The sequence below is a fragment of the Staurois parvus genome, unplaced genomic scaffold (genome assembly GCF_062004578.1).
Source record: "Staurois parvus isolate SC_StPar_1 unplaced genomic scaffold, SC_StPar_1.0 ptg000104l, whole genome shotgun sequence".
Taxonomy (NCBI): domain Eukaryota; kingdom Metazoa; phylum Chordata; class Amphibia; order Anura; family Ranidae; genus Staurois; species Staurois parvus.
Genome location: NW_028317900.1, coordinates 7,660,907 through 7,682,368, shown reverse-complemented (window position 1 = coordinate 7,682,368; position 21,462 = coordinate 7,660,907). Strand labels below are relative to the sequence as shown.

General features: G+C 41.5%; 1 protein-coding gene across 1 annotated transcript in view; it reads right to left on the bottom strand.

Annotated features, from left to right (window-relative positions):
• Positions 1-21,462, bottom strand: part of SPRED1 (sprouty related EVH1 domain containing 1) — a 115,427-nt gene that overhangs the window by 58,184 nt on the left and 35,781 nt on the right. The window lies entirely within an intron of this gene.

Sequence of the window (21,462 nt, the reverse complement as noted above, 5' to 3'; positions counted from 1 at the left end):
AAAAAAGAACAAATACACGTTGGCTGACAGAACTCCATACTGGTTCGTTATAAAGCAAACACTCACGAGAGCCAAAGACAGGACAATTTTTTTCAGAAGACACAATTTAGGGCTGATCTACACTTTTGTATTTCAAGACACATGCTTTTTTTTTGCACAAGTTCTAAATCTGCTTTTAGATACATAATTTCAGCAAAAGCAGATAATAAATACCTGTATTTAAATGCAAATACAATGTAGATTTGTGTCTTTCATGTAGTTTCATTCATCTCAATGGTAGATGTTGTGCTACTTGCAGAACTTAAAATAAATTCTGGATGAAAGTGCATACTGCTCCTAACCAGAAATACTACCAGTATAATCATTTACAGCATTCTTATTTTCTCTTCTTTACTGAAAAAGACAGAAACTCCATTCACAGATTTCAAAAATAAAAGTTGAAGGGACCCACACACCCCAGATCTTACTTCCCTCAAAAAGGCTTCCTTGCGTTCTTCCAAAATTGCTCCATTTGAGGAAGCATTAGGCAGATGAGTATTGGGAAGAGATATGGGCCTCTACAGCTTAAAGCTCATTTAAAGTCCTAGCACTATAGAACCTGTATAAAGTACGATTTCATTGGTATCTCACCCCATCCCAATACCTCAATACTCATCTCTTTGCTTCTGGAACTGTGAACAGGATGGTGAACCTGTCCCAAGGTCTGCAAACTATGGTCCTGAGTTTATTCTTTAGTAAATACTGTGTGAGGCCATAATTTGCTCATGGGAGCTTTACTGGAATACGTCCATACAAAATGTTCCAAACTCTGTATCAGAACTAATTACCTTTATTTTCAATGCTACTAAACAAACTATAGCCTGCTCCTGGAAGTTCTAAGGACTTAACTTCCTGGGGTTATGGCTCCATAAATGGGACCATGACTGGTAAAAGTCAATGGTTTTTGCATCTAAGACACAATAAAGTCCTTTAATTCTGGTCCCGGTGGATAAGTTACCCTCAGCCTAATTTTAGAGCCTTGAACGTATAATACACATAATTGATTGGATGGACCTACAGGATGGAGGATTTCTTAGTTAGTATATCGACCTCTCAGTTTTTTTTTTCATTCAGCCCACTGGGTTGAATGAAAAAAAAAAATTCTTGTGTGTACCTAGCATTAGTTGTAGTTCTAAGAGTCAGAGGCTGCACAACATAGAATCATGCACAAAAGGCTGCAGTAACGTCTAGAAATGACATGGAAGGCTTGATGAATCTAGCTGCAATGAACTGTATAGATTCACACTAACCTGAAAAAGAATTTCTAATAACTCAGTCCCTAGACTGCACCAACACACCAATGATCTCACATGCCCCCTAAAACTGCCGTTTAAACACTATACACAGATATGGAATCATTTTGCACACAGCACATTTTTAAATCATTTTTTAAATGTGGTTAGCCTTCAAAGAAGACATTATAACTAGAAAAGCTACAATTTCTGGGGAAATTGTGTGAAGTGTTCTTGCCTCCACCAGTAGTCTACAACTGGGTGGAGGAGTAACTGGGTGGAGTGGCTTCAGTAACTGTTGTGTGGTTGGAGTGGCTGGAGTACTGTGAAAAGGTTGGACTGGGCAGAGTAACTTTATGGAGTGGGCAGAGTAACTGTGAAAAGGTTGGACTGGGCAGAGTAACTTTATGGAGTGGGTAGAGTAACTGTGAAAAGGTTGGACTGGGCAGAGTAACTTTATGGAGTGGGCAAAGTAACTGTGTGGAATGTTTGGAGTGAGTAAAGATAGTAAACATTACACTAACCAATTGATTGATCAAATTTAAAAAGTGCACATGGCAAGCTTGACAGCTCACACTCTAGCTTTTGTCACTCTGCTGCCTGCTCACACACCTGAGTTCCTATGGCAACTCACTCTACAGCAAGGGCAGAGAAGAGCTGTTAAAAACAAACTGCTCCAACTTGCTCACTTCACTGGCGGTTGCCATATTCAAACGGTTGTAGTTTAAAAATTATAAATCCTACACCAAAGAGCTTTATATTGTGGGAATCACAAGACCCAGACCTACAGTTTGATGCATAGTATGTCTCTGAAATATTAAAAATGAAGGCACAATCACACTTTAGAAATTGCCCTTCAAATTTCAGGTGTCTAGAGTGGAGTTTCAATGAATGTCAATGGGCGGCGTGAGTTGCAAACAAATGGTCATATTGTGAAAACTATCAGGACTATGGCTTAGCCATGGACATTTTTAGTGGCAGCAGGGATAGCTGAACGTTTTGATATAAGATTTGTGTAGGTGGGCTTGAAAATGAGGGAGTGATGGCAGTTTAGAAATCACGTCCTGATTTTTCAGCTCACACTTTAGCTTTGAACATTCCGCCATTCATTCCTATGGGACCAATTTCACCACAAAAACGCCGATATTTCGTGAACCATTCGGCGAAACGTTCCACAAAGTAATAGCACATCAATCGGGAACAATCCACACGTTTCGGTATATTACTGTCTATGTAGTGTAAAAACTGTGGGAGGAGTTAGGGTGGTAAATTTGGCTATAATAATAAGAATATATATGTGCGATAACAGTAAGTGGTCTTGCCATGCAAGAACACTTAATAACAAAACAACCACAAAAAACAAAAACCCCTTTAAACAGCAATAGTTATGTTACATGCCGAGCCATAGACATATAAGAAGTCGCGCATTTCTATGGTAACCCATAGTTCCAGTGCACATTGGGGCACCTGAAGATGCAAACTGCGTGTAAACATAGCTAGCGCCATGTGTGTGTTCTATTCCAGACACATTAAAGTGTAATTCTAGGAATGAAAGCCATCATTGAGCCATAAACTGAATTCAGCCACTACTGTAAGTGAGCCGAGGCAGGCTTGTATTGAACTGGCGGTTTGGAAAAATGTCTTATTAATAATATTTTTTCATCAGACTTACTGTATGTGAGAGGCAATAAGGAGCACGCAGTGGGTGTGTTCACAAGCAGGGCTATGGCAACATAAAAAGAGATAGCTGTGGACACTACAGCACTGGCTGCATAAAAGCCTGCCGTTGTGAGCAGGTAGGCTGTGCTCCCTGTGTGCCTTTTGGGTTTAATTCAGATGGGAGATCTTGGGCAGTTAGGCTGCTGTGTTCAGTGGAGGATATGGGTGCATACAAACTGGCTGATTAGATGGGTCCAAAAATGCCATCGCTGGATGCAAACTATCTCCGTTCAGGGCCAAAGTCCTGAGTGCCTGTCATTGATTTGTACAGGCTGCTAGTCATGGCTGTCCAACACACTTTTTCCTGCCTGCTGGCAAAAGTCAATGATTTTTGTCTGCAGGCTCCCTAAACTGCCTGTCTAAATGAACCCCTAAAGTTTGAATCTGGAATGGAGTATAGTGTCACAGAGAACCTGTGCAACAGGTTCCCTTTACAGGCAGCAAGTTATACCGAGATTTTGTTAGTTCCCCCATTGCTGTTCAGACTGTAAGCTCCTGACAGAGCTCACCCAGAGCTGAAAATTCACATGACGGAAGGGCAGTGAATCACATGGTCCCTGTACCTAGAAGTGCCAGGTATTTATCTATAAGTATACCTAATCGCAAATACAAAAATATTATTATAATGCGGCTTACAAGCGCTTAAGTGTGGCAGCTGAATTTGTTTTCCTCTTTTTTTTCAGATGTATTTTTGCTTGTAGTTTTTCAAATGACAGCAGTTAGATGGTTAAAAGATGGTTCTGCAACAAAGAGCCTTCCTGCTCAACGATTTTGAAAACAGGACTTTACTTCCATTAGCGGAATGTACTGGCACCCCCACTTTGACAGCTAGCGGAGGGTCTTCTTAATTATTATTATTGGCTGCAAGGCTCTGCGTCACTCATTCACAGTCCTCTGTGAATGAGAAAACTACAAGTTCCAATGTCCTTAGCGGCTGTCATCTTGTAGTTCTCAATGAACTATCTCAGCGCTATGAGTGGTAGTTCATTGATTCTTCCTGTCAGTATAAATGACCTTTCTTCAACTAGCGGGATGAACGAAAAAAAGAAAAAAACTTGATTTCCCCTTCTATATATTCAAGGTGGATGAGAGAATCCTCCCACTGAGCCTTTGTATTCTGATAGTGAGAGACCTCCCCTCCATCAAAATACAGCTATAGCTGGAAACTCTGATCAAGTGGCAAATATCTGACAGAGCAATTATACAGAAGCGATCAGTAGAACAACTTCTGGCCAAACATCCCGCCCATAGATGGATCAAAATTTGTCCGGTCCCTGCTGTACTGACCGAATTTCAATCCATGTATGGCTAGCTTAAGAGTGCTTGTAAGGGTATGTAGTTTGTTCTTATAGTCAACAAAATACAATTAATCCTGGTTGTCTCAAACACAGTATCAAATTCAGCATCACACACCACTAGAAGATACAATCCATTGGCAGCTCCTCATCAATGAGTCCCTACTAGAAGCCTTGGATTATCTGCACTGATGGATGATAGCGGGCGTGGGATTAAACGTAGATGTGCTTTTGTAGGTACAGGTGGAGTCAGAAGGCACGGGGCATAGGTGTGGCGAGAACGGAACACTAGGTGAGCTTGTGAATGAAGAGGCCAAAAAGGCTACTTGTGTTAATGTGCATGCACACCATATGGCCAACGGTCACACCTATATGAGCATGCTGGACGTATTATTCCAAAATCATGGGCATTAATATAGAGTTGACACCACCTTCCCTCCTCCCCTCCCCCCACCAGCAATAAACGCCTCCCCTCCTTTGGGAAGGCTTTCCACAAGACTTTGAAATGTGTCTAGGTTAATTTGGGCCCAGTCACCCAAATAAGTACTTGTGAGATCATGTACTGATGATCAGCAAGAAAACCTGGGTTCAATTCATCCCAAAAGGAGGTCAGTGGGGTGGAGCTCAAAGCTCTGTGAAGGCCACTTTAGTTTCTCCGCACCAAAGTGGTCATACCATGTCTTTATGGAGCTAGCTGAATTCACAGGGTACAGTAATGCTGGAACAGAAAAGGGCCTTCCCCATTATGTTGCCACAAAGCTTCTAAACCAAAAGTTGTTTAAGATGTCTATATAAATGTATACTACAACATTATCTGTATCCTTCAGTAGAAACACTTTGATAATGTGGAGGAGTGTCCATATTCTTTCATCCAGGTAGTTGCAGGTGTGCTGGTCAAGGATCTATAGTGTATGAATTTGAGACTTCATCCATCAGGTGACAGTCTTGAATTTGCTGAAACATTATACCTTGAAAGTGGCATTCTGCTTTGGTTTTTATTCACCTCACTGAATGCGAACACCTATTAGGTGAGGGAAACTCCCCGACAGAATTCCCAACTGCTCCCCATTAAAGCGGAACTTCACCCAAAAGGGGAATTCTTACTTGTTGGTACTCCCCCCTCCACTGCCACATTTGGCACTTTATTTTTTTAGGGGGGAGGGCGGGTACCAGGTATTGCCTACCCCTCCGCAGCCTTCTGGGACACATCACAGGTCCCAGAGGACAGCAGAACCAATCACATTGGGTGCAGACTTTGCCGGACACCTGGACATGTAAGTGTCCTTATATTAAAAGTCAGCAGCTACAGCATTTGTAGCTGCTGACTTTTAATATTTTTTTGTTGGAGACCAAAACTCCGCTTTACCAAAATAAAATAATAATAATAGTAATAAAAGAAAAAGATTTGGTAGAGTAGAACTTTGTAAAGGAAACAAACATCCTCAATGTTTCTTTTGTAAAGCATTGATAGAATGTTAGTAAAGGCATTAGGTATATTAGAGGACTTCAAAGCTCATGGGGTGCTCTGGAAGACAACAGGTACACAGACTCATCTTGGTGCCCCACTAACATTCCGATGACACAATAGCTACAGTATAATTGTTATATATCTTTAATAGATCACTTCATGCTTTTACTGCTTACTTTTTTCCTAAACAGGTTGATATTTTTGTTTAGTTCTTGCATTGCAACTGTCATAGGTCATAAGCCATAAGCATTTAAAAAGAGTGAGGGCAATTTATGCCCATGTAAGGCTTACTAGCACAGGGAAAAGCCATGTCACGATAAAGAAAATGACGTAACAGAAATTGCTTTCCGGAGATCTGGACAACATTCCACCAAGACTGCTTTCCAGACAAATATGATATTTTAATCAGTGGGTCTGCCTCCAAAACAATCAACACTACATTCAAGAGGCTTTAAATGTTTCCTAGAATTAGAGATATCATCCAGCTACACTGAATTAGGTCCCTGTGACACAAGAGTCCATATTTAGTATGATAAAGTGAATGTGAAACAGAGCTCATTATATACAACAGTAAAACATACAGATGATATGGTGACAGAAGAAATCACTAAGGAACTTTCAAGGTGATGACTGCATTTACCATGGTTCTCCCCTGGTATATTAGGAGATTCTGGATGGCAACTTGTGAACCTACAATCATGCAAACAACATCTCCCTTTCAGTCCTGTTGGATGTGACCACAATAGGGCAGCTTTGCATCACAGTTATGAGGATAGACCTTAGCTGGCATAGAGGTCTTCAGAAGATGGGGCACTAAGGATGGGCTTCACTATATTTAAACATTAGGCACACATATATATGTATTAGTGGTGCACCGAAATGAAAATTCTGGTGCTGAAACCGAAAATTCAAAATGCACTTGGCTGAAAACCGAAACCGAAATGCGCAGTTTTTAAAAATAATATATAATTTTTGGAAAAAAATATACTTTGATTAAAAAAAAACCCAAAAAGAAACAATATATACCCCAACTTTATGGTAAAATATGAAAGAGGATGTTACGGTGAGTAAACAGATACCCAACATGCCATGCTTTAATATTGCGCATGATCGTGGAATGGTGTGAAACTGCGATACTTAAAAATCTCCATGGGTGATGCTTTAAAAATTTCTACAGGTTAGCAGTGTAAAGTTACAGAGCAGGTCTAGTGAGAGAATTATTGCTCTTGCTCTGACGTTCATGGCGATACCTCACGTGTGTGGTTTGAACACCATTTACATATGTGGGCATGGCCTACGTATGCGTTCACCACTATGTGCAAGTACAGGGGGACGGGGGCATATTAAACCTTTTTTTTTTATTATTTATTTTATGTTTTTCTTTTTTTGCACTGTCCCTTAAAAACATTTTTAATCACTTTTATTCTTATCACAAGAAATGCATGCATCCCTTGTGATAGAAATAATTAGTGACAGGTCCTCTTTATGGAGAGATATGGGGTCAATAAGACCCCACATCTCTCCTCTGCAATGTAAAGCATTGGATCAAAAAAAAGCATTGATCTAGTGCTTTAAAAAAATGGCCAGAACCGGAAGTGACATCGGTCCGGTCCTCCAAGAGCATAGAGATGAGTGGAGGCCATCTTTCCTTCACTCATCTCTATGTCCAGCGCCGGAATCATTTGATGGTTTCTCAGGTAAGGTTGAGAACTACTGAGCAGCGGCTGGTGGTGGCAGCAGCAGGCGACGAGGGGTGGGATTTTTTTCAGCACCTGTATCAGTGCTTTTTTTCATTTCGGCCACCAAAATTTCGGTGCATCCCTAATATGTATATCAACAATTTAAAACAAGTCCAAGGTTCCAGGAACCATTTTGAATCCATTTACCTGACCCCTAGGGCCACTCTGGAGAAAACCATAGGTACTTTATCCCATCCCATTCACTACCATGATCACATTGAGATCTTCGCAGTATTTCAAACCTTGGATTCAAGAAACAATGCAGGAGGCAATTTACAGCACACACTAATTTTGGTAGAATAATTATTATTGTAGAATGTATGTTTCTTTCTAAAGAACATTCTTTTCTATCATGTTGTTATGGGTAAAGTTCCAATTTAATGCAAAGCACATAAAGGCTAGCCAAAGATGGAGTAGTTGTCTCCCTGATTGCACCAGGGCTGGTAACAGCACTGGCATGTCTCAGCAGAAGGAATGAAGTAGTGCACCTACAGTTCACATCTTCCTTTCCAATGGTAAGAGAAAAGGATCAGTTCCATAGGTGGAAAATGATTGCTTGCAACATCACAGGCAATTTTCTTCTCCCCCGCTGTGTCCTCAATCTTTGCTTGAATGCCCAATCAGGTGCCAGACTGGGGGCTGGAATGAACTGTATTACCAGCTATATCCCGGGATAAAACATTAACAAACATTGACAAGATCATGACAGTCAAGCTAATCTACATTTGGGCTCTTGATTTTTATGAAGAAGAAAAGTAGTTCAAACACAAATGCCCGTTGACCCACACCCTAACTCCTCTCTCTTTGCGTGCCCATAACACTCCATTACAGTGTAAGGTGCCACTGTTTGGCACCGTGTTTCCTCATTTATACTTCATGAACTCTTCTCCGAGGACCTGTGAATAGCAGGCTGTGTACATCCTTGTCTCATTCACTCACAGCCCGGGGCAAGGAAACCGTTACATAACTGTGTCAGCCACATGGTTAAAGGGCCTTTCACACCTCCACACAGCTTGTGATGTCTGCAAATCATGAGTGTAATGTATTTCTCCTGTAACATAATTCCTTCATTTAGGATATGCTGGAGCTGCATTTTCAATACCTAATTTAAAGCGACACTGGAATTTAAAAAAGCTTCTAGAAAAAAAACGGGGCTGGTAAGCAACTACCAACCTTACACAACTGCCTGTGTCTGCATGACTTACCTTTTCTGGAAAATGTGCTTGATTTACCTTTCTGTAAGGATAAATAGACCTCAAGGGAGATGCTGAACAACACGGCACTAACCCTCAGTTAATACAGAAAGCAAATCTTTGGCTATCTACATTAAATGTGATAAAGTATAGAAAGAAAAATGTTGGTGGGACCTGTCAGGAAGGGCATGCCAGCAGACAAAATGGCTCCTCTGGGCAGCTTCCTGTACACAGTTGCAAGCTAGTTTACGGTCCTTCATGTGCATGTACTCAGGCAAATGTGTGCGCATGGGCATCTGTGACAGATGATGCCAAGCGGGCGATATAAACTGAGCAGGTGCTTTGTTTCATTGTTGTCCTGTCTACAGTGTTCCTGTGAGCCTTCAACTGATTCCAGTTATAGACCCAGCTCTTCTTGACTACTCCTTGAACTCTGCCTGCACCGTCCTTGGCTTGTCTCCTGAATTACGCTTCTGTCTGCTCCTATTTCTGCTGTTCCACTGATCTGCTACCGACTTTGGCCTGTACCCTGAGCACGCTCCTGCCTATGCATCTAAACCTGATCTGTCTGCCAATGTATGACCCAGCTCGCCCGATTCCGCTACCATTTCCATTGCTGCTGGACTGTCAACCACAGGCACCTACGTGCCACTCATCTGTTTTAGTAGGTATAACCTCCTGCGCATAGGTGTGGTGCTTAGGATATGTAACAATTTTCTGCTTGGCTGGCTGGTAGATATGGTGCCAAAGGTCTTGCTGCCCTCACACACTGTGGGCATCATCGCATACACAGAAAGCAACAAAAAGAGGGAGCACCAATCTAGTGCATTACCAGAATAACAATTTATTTAGATATATAAAAAAAGTATTCCACTTACAAGTGCATGACATTGGCATATAAAAGGATGCAGACGAGACCGCCTTCGGGTTCACGGTACTCAGCCAGTGGTGTGGTAAGTCCTCATAGCATCCTAAGGCTCACGCATTTCAAAGGTCGAGCCCTCTTCTTCAGAGCTAAAAAGTTTCTTTGTGGCTCTGAAGAAGAGGGCTCAACCCACAAAACCAGTCTGCTGTCGCCAGTGCTAAGCCTGCTTCCACTTACTGCCCATCAGCTGCTACTCAGCTCACCTGTGCTTCACTGAGGGTTGCTGAGAACATCTTCTGCCTGGCTTGAATACCTGTCCAGCTCTGCTGCTAGCAAGTCCTACAGACACTCATGCCACTCTGCACTCTTGAACTTCCTGTTCACTTTGTCAGGGGCCCCGAATCAGAGGTGTAAGAGACGCCTTCCTCATCACATCAGGGTCTTCCATCAGGTATGTGATAGAACCTGTCACTTGCCATATGGATGGGCATGTGTTTTTAGGATCTACCTGTCAATGGCTGGAACAATACAAAACAGTCCATAGAAAAAGTCATACATCAGCCTTCCCACAACCACAAGCCATGGTCTCAGCCTTTACTATGAGTAGACTGCAAACTTAGACACATGAGAAACGAAAGAAAGGGCTTCTGATAATCAGAGTATGATATCTGTACAGTGCCATATGGCTTAAATATAAATAACAAAGGTGCTGATTTAGTAGAATGTAAGCCTACAGGTGAGCCCCCATAGAAAGCAGCTTCCTATGGTAGCACATCAAGAAGAAGAGGAGCCTAGAGCACTGGCGGGGAACCCCAGAAGAGAAGGATAGAGGCCACTCGATGCAATACCATTGAACAGAGCAGGTCAGTATAACATGTTTGTTATTTTAGAAAAAAAAATTAAACTGTACAGCTGCTTTGAGAATGAATTCCAGCTATGGAAAGTTTCTACATAGTTACAGTTGCAAGAAAAAGTATGTGAACCCCTTGGGATTACGTGGAGTTTTGCATGAATTGGGCATAAAATGTGCTCTGAACGTCATCGAAGTCACAACAATAGAAGAACACAGTCTGCTGAACATAATACTACACAAACATTGGATGTTGCCATGGTTTAATTGCACATAACATGTAAACATTCACAGTTCAGGGAGGAAAAAGTATGTGAGGCCCTAGCTTAATGACTTCTCCCAGAGCTAATTATTATTATTATTATACAGTATTTATAAAGCGCCAATAGTTCGCTCAGCGCTGTACATTACAGAGGGGGACAGAACATGTGACAGAACAATATCAATACAATGCAAAACATGAGGGGATTGAGGGCCCTGCTCTTTCGAGCTTACAATCTAGGAGAATTGGAGCCAGGAGTGAGCCAACCTTAGCATACAAGTAATTCAACAAAACAATGGCTGCAACAGCACAGAATATGCCTTCTGGAGTGGCCCAGTCAGAGTCCTGACCTCAACCCGATTGAAATGCTGTGGCATGACCTTAAGAGAGTGATTCACACCAGACATCCCAAGAATATTGCTACACTGAAACAGTTTTGTGAAGAGGAGTGGTCCAAAATTACTCCAGATCGTTGTGCAGGTCTGATCTGCAACTACAGGAAATGTTTGGTTGAGGTTATTGCTGCCAAAGGAGGGTCAACCAGTTATTAAGTCCAAAGGTTCACATACTTTTACCTTCCTGCATTGTGAATGTTTACATGTTATGTGCAATTAAAACATGGCAACATCTAATTTTTGTGTAGTATTATGTTCAGCAGACTGTGTTCGTCTATTGTTGTGACTTAGATGACGTTCAGAGCACATTTTTTGCCCAATTCATGCAAAACTCCACGTAATCCCAAGGGGTTCACATACTTTTTCTTGCAACTGTACATCGGTGTCCACTGTGGGACCTAGAAGCAAGTGGAGATCACTGGAGTAGCGATGTCTACTTCCATGATTCCCAACTTCCAGGGGCATGGGTCAGATATGGTATATATGTACATAGACCAATGCAACTATGTAAAAAAGATTCCATGCCTGGAATTCTTCTTTAACATTACTGCTCATCAAAAAAACTTATAGAAAAGACACTTCTACTTCTCAAATGCAAGCCAAAGCTGGCAATACATTAACCACTTCAAGTCCGGACACTTTCACCCCCTTCCTGCCCAGGTTAATTTTCAGCTTTCAGTGATATCACACTTTGAATGACAATTGCGCGGTCATGCAAAACTGTACCCATAAGAATTTTTTAGCATTTTGTTGAGACAGATAAAACTTTATTTTGATGGTATTTATTCACCACTGGGATTTTATTTTTTGCTATATAAATGAAAAAGTCAAAAAATTTGAAAAAAAGTGTTTTTCTTATAACATTTTGCAAATAAATAATCTTTCTTCATAAATCTTGGCCAATATGCATTCATCTCTTTAGTAAAAACAAAAAATAACTCAAATTAGTTTATAACCAAAAATTATAATTTTTCAAAAACATTTTTTAAATTTTTTTTTATATTATTATTTATGGGCTTTTTTGTTGACCCTAGCAGTACAGTATCACCATAGTGAAGATAGTGAAGATTTTTTTGTTTTTCTTTTTTTACACTGATTGCATTTACACCCTAAAGGCTGTAAAAGCAATCATTTCTCCTTTTCTCTGGCTGCATTTTTGCAGCCATTGAGAAATACTGTGCGAGCTGTGATTGGTCACAGCTTGTAACATGGTACAAGGCTGTTGTGAATAGTCTTGTACCATGTGATCTGTGATAATTCACAGATTTCACAAGTAGTAAGCAATGATGTGAGGAAGTGACATCTTGTTTACTATTATTCATGTGATCACTGGCCAATCAGTGATCACATGAATGGGGACCTCATACAGAGATTCCGTACAGCAATCTGTGTTCTGCTGTGTCCTCTGGAAATCACGTATATACAGTACATGGGAATTTGCACTTCTCCCATTCTTGGCCATGGCCATTAATCAACAGGTCCCAGCGGGTGATTGATGAGCATCTCCGAGGGGTGGGGGTTGGAGAACTGTTTGTAAACAAAACTGTTCTCTCTCCTGTCAGCTCCTGCACACTGCTTTGCATGGCTGTGCAAAAGCAGTGTCCTTACAGTGAAGCACACAGACACAGCCCCTAGTAAACCAGCACACTTTTAACCCTTTTATCACCCCACATGTTAACCCCTTCCTGCCTAGTGCCATTAGTACAGTGTCAGTGCTTTTTATTAGCACTGATCACTGTATTGGTGTCACTGGGGATGTCAGTGGCACCAAGTCAGTTCCCCCCAGTGTCAGAATGCCCGCCACGGTCCTGCTATAAGTTGCTGATTGCCACCATTACCAGTAAAAATAAAAAATCCCAGTAAATATACCGCCATTTGTAAGCGCTATAACTTTCATGTAAACCAATTAATTTACACATATTGAGATTTCTTTTAGCAAAGACATGTCGCAGAATACATTTTGGTCTAAATTTATGCTGAAATTTGATTTTTAAAATTTTATACTGGACATGTTTAATAGCAAAAAGTCAAAAATATAGTTTTTTCTCAAAATTGTTGTTTTTTTTATAGCGCAAAAAATAAAAAATGCACAGGCAATCAAATACCACCGAAAGAAATCTCTATTCATGGGGGAAAAAGGACGTAAATTTAATTTGGGTGCAATGTTGCAAGACTGCGCAATCGTCAGTTAAAGTAATGTAGCGCTGTAACACAAAAAATGGCCTGGTCAGGAAGGGGGGTAAATCCTCTGGAAAGCAAGTGGTTAATCAGAGTATAACATCAAGTCAATGAAACTCCTGGGATATTGATCTGATCAGTGAAGTAGCAGAGGGGGTTGTTAATCAGTTTTAGCTCCTTTGGTGTTAATGAAACTAACAACTGGTGAACTAGATGGGCAACAATGAGACGACCCCCAAAACAGGAATGGTTTTACAGGTGCAGGCCACTGACATTGTTTTCCCTACTCATCTTTTCTGACTCTTTTTCACTAGTTTTGCATTTGGCTAGGGTCAGTGTCACTACTGGTAGCATGAGGCGATACCTGGACCCTACAGAGGTTGCACATGTAGTCCAACTCCTCCAGGATCTCACATCAATACGTGTCATTGCCAGAAGGTTTGCTGTGTCTGCCAGCACAGTCTCAAGAGCATGGAGGAGATTCCAGAAGTACTTAAAGGTGCTTACACTTCATTGTCATTGCTGTTCAGTGCAGCAGTAAAAATTGACCCCTGATAGGAGAGGGAGGAGGACTGAGGACACATGGAAAAAATGGTATATATCAAGTACACTAAGTGCTTTGGATAGAGACAAGTACACACTCTAGAGCAGGGGTGGGCAAACTTTTTGACTTGAGGGCCGCAATGGGTTCATATATTGGACCCGGGGGCCGGACCAAGAGTAGATGAATGATGTGTATGTGTCATCCATAGTAAGTATAGTAATTAATCCCCCATATAGTAATTCATCCCCCATATAGTAATTCATCCCCCATAGTAATTCATCCCCCATATAGTAATTCATCCCCCATAGTAATTCATCCCCCATATAGTAATTCGTCCCCCATATAGTAATTCGTCCCCCATAAAGTAATTCGTCCCCCATAGTAATTCATCCCCCCTATAGTAATTCATCCCCCATAGTAATTCATCCCCCATATAGTAATTCATCCCCCATAGTAATTCATCCCCCACATAGTAATTCATCCCCCACATAGTAATTCATCCCCCATATTAATTCATCCCCCATATTAATTCATCCCCCATATAGTAATTCATCCCCCATATAGTAAGTCCCCCATATAGTAATTCATTCCCCATATAGTAAGTCCCCCATATAGTAATTCATTCCCCATATAGTAAGTCCTCCATATAGTAATTCATTCCCCATATAGTAAGTCCCCCATATAGTAATTCATTCCCCATATAGTAAGTCCTCCATATAGTAAGTCCCCCATATAGTAATTCATTCCCCATATAGTAAGTCCTCCATATAGTAATTCATTCCCCATATAGTAAGTCCCCCATATAGTAATTCATTCCCCATATAGTAAGTCCCCCATATAGTAATTCATCCCCCATATAGTAAGTCCCCCATATAGTAAGTCCCCCCCCTGTGTCAATTCACTTACCTTTGGTCCGTGCGTTCCTCTCGTATTCCCGCGCCGTTCTGGTCTTCAGGGAGGACTGTGAGAGGAGTTCGTCACGCTGCCCCGCCTACATCCTGGCTGCCCCGCCTACATCCTGACAGCTGCAGAGTCCTGACGTCCGAGAGGAGGGAGGGGGGCGGCCATCCGAGAGGGGGGGCGGCCATCCGAGAGGAGAGGAGAGGAGGGGAGGGGAGAGGAGGAGAGGAGGGAGGGGAGCGGGCGCCCGGCACACAGGAGAGCCGCATCTAAATTTGTAAAGAGCCGCGGCTTGCCGACCACTGGCCTTGCGGGAGCCTAGCTCCGCGGGCCGGATTAAAAGGTCCGCCGGGCCGTAGTTTGCCCATTGCTGCTCTAGAGGGATAGGCTTTGTTCATATTTTATGTCTAAGATTTACAACCACTTTCAGGTACCTTCACACAGATTCAATTAACTGCCACTTGGTTTTTCATTAATTAAAACAATTCTCAAAAAATCTGACTCAGAAATACAAACTAAAAATACAGACACAAAGGACAAATGTCACTTGTGAAATTGCTGAAACATTCGACCTAGTAATGTAAAGATAACCACAATCTTCCAAACACCTCACAGTTCCGGAATTCAAGATTGTTACAAGATATTTACTATGGCTGAAAGGGGACGATACTTTGAAAAAAACGTATTGTATAATGTGTGTTAAAGTTCAAGTTCACTGAGTCAACAAATGGAATCAATACAGAAATGTTGGCTGGCAGGTTCCAAACTACAATTCACAAAAATAAAAATGTGGGTATATATATATATATATATATATATACATACATACACACATACAGTTTATTGTATATACATACACACACAGGGCTGGTTCACACCAGATGCAGTCACGTGTTTTTTTACTGTATCAAAAATGCATGCAGTGTTTTCCATGTATTCAAATGACCCTAGTTCACACCATTGCAGTTGTTTTTTTTTCTGCACAAAACTGTACTGGAACACAGAAAAACACATAAAAAAAATGCACCAGAAGGGAGTGTGGTGTGAACTGTAAGCAAAAAAGTATCAGTATCCTAAACTCATCCAGAGTGCGTTTTCGTGGTGTGAACTGGCACATACAGTATATTATTATGCCTAAAACACACAACTGACATTTCAAATCTTTATCTATTATGGAGATCTTGCTCTGGAAGTATTCAAGACATAAAACAAGCCAGCACTTTAGCCTACCAAGCTCCAACTTCAGCTAAAATATCACTTTTAGGTAGACACTGACCTGAACATATTTTTTCTACTAGATTACATCAAACGCCATGCCAACCTCCCCAAAACTAGCTACCACTAGATATAGGCAGTTAAAAATTGGTCAATAAGGGATGTTCAATTCAAATCTTCCAGAAAGTGGAGTATTGGCTTTAATTTCAGCTTTCTTAACAGCATCTGGAAGATGTATCCTTTTTACATTATTCACTATCAGGCACCTTTGCTTTGTTTGGTCCATGATATGTCTAGTTTGAAATTGCCATATTTACTGGAGCTCATCTTTAAACAAAAATTCACTAGGGTTCCTCACAGGTTCCTCATGTTACGCTGGGTTTCTTCCCTAAGTTCTAGAAACAGCAGGGTGCTGTGTCCTTTGGTTGAAGAGTAACAATGAATAATGATTCAGTGTATGACAAAGTGAATCCTACTAAATTCCCACGCCATCATTCTCTAATGCCATCAATTATCCAACAGGAAACAACGCAGTTTTACACTGTATACAAGTCAAAGCTATATTTCCTATTCATAACTAAAGTCATGGTGATAGCTGCCCAGAATGTCTTCATGAGAAGAACGTGGTGGTGGTGGTGGGGGGGGGGGGGGGGTGAATGTGTGAATCTTGTGTGAAAGTAGTCTGAATATCCTAAAACAGGGGTCTCCAAACTTTCTAAAGAAAAGGCCAGTTTACTGTCATTCACATTTTAAATGGGACAGACTGTGACCACTGAGGGTAATCAATGCACCAGTGTCAGTGGGAGTAGACAAGGTTTCAGTCTTGGTGGTCAGTGGGAGGAAATAATTTACATAGCACCTGTGGTCAGAGGGAGGAGTTGGAGCCAATGGGAAGAATAGTGTCCCATCGTTGGGTTGGTGTCAGTGGGAGGAATAGTGTCCCATAGTTGGTGTCAGTGGAAGGAATGGTTACATAGTTAGTCTGGTTGAAAAAAGACAAGTCTATCTAGTTCAACCAATAAAAAGGAAAAAAAAAAACCCAAAGGTTTCCCATCATTATATCAGTGGGAGGAATAGTGCCCCATCATTGGTAAAAGTGGTAGGAATAGTGCCAAGTATAAGTGGAAGGAATAAGGGTCAGATAAAGGCGAGCAAAGGGCAGCATCTGGCCCAAGAGCCGCAGTTTGGAGACAACTGTTCTAAAGAATTTGTGAATAGAACCCAAAGTGTTGTGCTTGTAGCTGCTTAAACCTGTCTCAAATAACACAATGACACAGTGGGTGCCAGATAAGACAGCCACCATATTATTAGATCCTGACCAGATGGAAAAGAAGGAAACCACCAACTTCTAACTTACCTCTGAAGAAGACATCTCCAGAGCTGTGATCATTGTTGTTGCTCCACTACCTATGACCTGTAACCAACATGTGCTTGTGATGTGAAAGTTCCAGAAGATCTATGACTCACAAAGTAATGAAAAGGGGTAAGGATGATGGCCTGGAGAATGAACCTTTAAAAACAACTTCCATACGTCTGCCCTGACATGTTCCTCACTGCAAATCTCATACACTTCCTTTCATTTAGGAAAGTTGCTCTCAGCTAATAAAAGGAGTCTACATCATTCATTGCAGCTAGTGAACAGCAAAAAAAAAAAAAAAGAATTTTAACTTTTGAACTTTTTTTTTTTTTTTTTTAAAGGGACACCAATATCGTTATTTATTTCAGGTACTAAATATGTCAAATGTCAATTTATGCAGCACTTTACATATATATTGTACATTCACATTAGTCCCTAACCCTCAAGGGGCGTACAATCTAAGGTCCTTAACTCACATTAATATACAAGGGCCAATTTAGACAGGATCCAATTAACCTATCAGCATGTCTTTGGAGTGTGGGAGGAAACCCACGCAGGCACAGGAAGAACATGCAAACTCCAGGCAGGAGGTGCCGTGGCTGGGATTATCCAAAAATAACAAAGTTCCCAGAAAAATAGTAAGTATTACACTCACCTCTCTGGCCCCTGATCTTTGCTCCATTGGACTACTGCAGCCTCTGTCACAATTTTCACCATTTGACACTTTCAGGAGCAGGCTATGCCACTCACCATGTGTGCACCAGTTCTTTCCATTTACCCTCTCTGCTGTGTCCTGTACTGACATCGCACATGGGACAGTGGTAAAACCACAGCATGTAGCATCCGACACTTATGTACTAAATGCTGAAGAATCTAACCAACATTGTAGTGCTTCAGATCAGCAAAAAAGCAAAAATGACAGAAAATGGTGGCAGAGAGGTAAGTAAAACACATACAGGGATCTGTGTTTCAGATGTTTCCCTTTAAGCCAATCTTTCCTGAAATGTAATGTATAATTAAAGGCATTTTTTTTTAGCTTTAGAGAGTAGTGAGGGATCAGATCACCTATAGGGTTTCTACTGCTGTCTGTACCCCCTTGAAGATTCACCCTCTCTATTTGTTCTGTTTAGCATTATCCCACAATTTGAGTGATCACAAGAACAGGAACAGAGGAGAAATCTTCCAATTGGGGCACTAGTTCTGCTGACAACCAAGGATTCCCTCACTATGGTAGGATTTCCTCTTACTTCCTGTTTTGGAAATGGGACAGAAAGTCCTTCACCGAGAACCCTCCCTCAAGCCCCAGCCAAATATCGGCTGAAATCGATTGGTACAGTAGAAACCGGACGACATTTGGCCTTGGTCCTAGTCTGACAGAAGCCGATCTCACGATTGGCTGCTGTTGAACGAGCATTCTAGAAAACCAGCAGCCAAACGGCATCTGATCAGCGCTCTCAGCCAATGGCTGCAAGCTCTGACCAGGGTGTTCTGGCGGAGGTGCATAGTTACCGTCCCTTGAAAAAATATTTACACCCCTTGAAATTTTCCACATTTTGTCATGTTACAACCAAAAATGTAAATGTATTTTATTGGGATTTTATGTGATAGAGAAACACAAAGTGGCACATAATTGTGAAGTGGGAGGAAAATGATAAATGGTTTTCAACATTTTTTACAAATAAATATCTGAAAAATGTGGCGTGCATTTGTATTCAGCCTCCTTTACTCTGATACCCCTAACTAAAATCTAGTGGAACCAATTGCCTTCAGAAGTCACCTAATTAGTAAATAGAGTCCATCTGTGTGCAATTTAATCTCAATATAAATAGAGCTGTTCTATGAAGCCTTCAGAGGTTGGTTGGACATTAGTGAACAAACAGCATCATAAAGGCCAAGGAACACACCAGACAGGTCATGGATAAAGTTGTGGAAAAGTTTAAAACAGGGTTAGGTTTTAAAAAAATCTCCCAAGCTTTGAACATCTCATGGAGCACTGTTAAATCCATCAACCGAAAATGGAAAGAGTATGGCACAACTGCAAACCTAACAGGACATGGCCGTCCACCTAAACTGACAGGCCTGGCAAGGAAAGCATTAATAAGAGAAGAAGCCAAGAGGCCCATGGTGACTCTGGAGGAGCTGCAGAGATCCACACCTCAGGTGGGAGAATCTGTCCACAGGACAACTATTAGTCATGCACTATACAAATCTGGCCTTAATGGAAGAGGGGCAAGAAGAAAGCCATTGTTGAATGAAAGGCATAAGAAGTACCGTTTGCAGTTTGCGAGAAGCCATGTGGGGGACACAACAAACGTGGAAGAAGGTGCTCTGGTCAGATGAGACCAAAATTGTACTTTTTGACCTAAAAGCCAAACACTGTGTGTGGTGGAAAACTAACACTGCGCATCACCCTGAACACACTAACCCAACTGTGAAACATGGTGGTGGCAGCATCTTGTGGTGAGGATGCTTTTCTTCAGCAGGGACAGGGGAAGCTGGTCAGAGTTGATGGGAAGATGGATGGAGCCAAATACAGGGCAATCTTAGAAGAAAACCTGTTAGAGTCTGCAAAAGACTTGAGACTGGGGCGGTGGTTCACCTTCCAGCAGGACAACGACCCTAAACATACAGCCAGAGCTACAATGGAATGGTTTACATCAAAGCATATTCATGCGTTAGAATGGCCCATTCAAAGTCCAGACCTAAATCCAATTGAGAATCTGTGGCAAGACTTGAATATTGCTGTTCACAGACGCGCTCCATCCAATCTGACAGAGCTTGAGCTATTTTGCAAAGAAGAATGGGCAAAAATGTCCTTCTCTAGATGTGTAAAGCTGGTAAACACATCCCCAAAAAGACTTGCAGCTGTAATTGGAGCGAAAGGTGGATCTACAAAGTACTTACTCAGATGGGGCTGAATACAAATGCACTAAAGTGTAATGCACTCCACACTTTTCAGATATTAACTTGTAAAAAAAAATTTGAAAACCATTTATCATTTTCCTACTACTTCAAAATTATGCGCCACTTTGTGTTTTTATGCGCCACATAAAATGCCAATAAAATACATTAACGTTTTTGGTTGTAACATGACAAAATGTGGAAAATTTCAAGGGGTATGAATTCTTTTTCAAGGCACTGTACCACAAAGAACTTCTCAGATTTTTTCATTCCCCCAGCTGAGTTGAATGAAACCCCCCCCCCCCCCCCAAAAAAAAAACCCACCGTGTGTGCCAGGCACTGCTTTATCCAAAATGAAAAAAATGCCTTTAGTTCTACTTTAATGACAAACTCACTGTTAAACTCACTCTGCAACAACTTTCACTGTTCCCCAGGATCTACAAAATCTAAGATGTCCTATTATTCAAATCTGGTCTTCAGAAAGGAAGTCAGCCTTGTTGGTGAAATCCAGCCATCATACTGCGGAATAGCAGATATTATGGTCTGCAGGCCTTCGAGTCCACACTCAGAGTACGGGAGGTGGTAGAGAGATGGGCCCTCTTTAAAATACGATAAAATGTCTAGCAATGTTTTTACTCGCATTTTTGTTGCGGAGAATATGTGTTTTGGGTTTCAGGACTCGTCAGCACATGGTTCTCTTTCTTTACATAATACACATAACAGGAAGTTTTTTCCCCCCATTTGCTCTCTACAGTCTGTTTTCAAACCCCTCAGGCAAATGGTTAACCTATTTCTTCATAACCAGCTCCCGCCTCACACCAGCTTTCTATCAACACCAGGGATTTCTTTCATGGCAAAAGAGCGTAAAGGCAGGAGGGGTGAGGAGAGCAGAGATGGGAGACAGGAGGAGGGAGGGCGACTCAGACTTGTGAGCCTCTCTGGAAAGATTAAACATTGCAGAAAAATGCTAAATATGAACAGCAAGCCGTGTGTAACATGCGGGAGACACATCCGGGATGAACAAACACTGAACAAGCTTTATTTCAATCCAAAACATTCAGCTGCACACACTGGCCATGTAATAGATATCCAGCCCCCCCCCCCCCCCCTCGTTTCCCAACCATTCTAGCCAACATCTTCCATGACTGGTCACCAAAGATCCATTATCTCCTGCGCTCAAAGACTCAGATCAAACAGGCGTTAGTGACAAGCAGCGTGTTGTGTGTTCATCCGCTGGTGATCAGAGGTTGTGCAGCTCTATCATGAAGCTGGGGAAGCCTCTACAATCTTCCATGACTGGACCAGAGTCC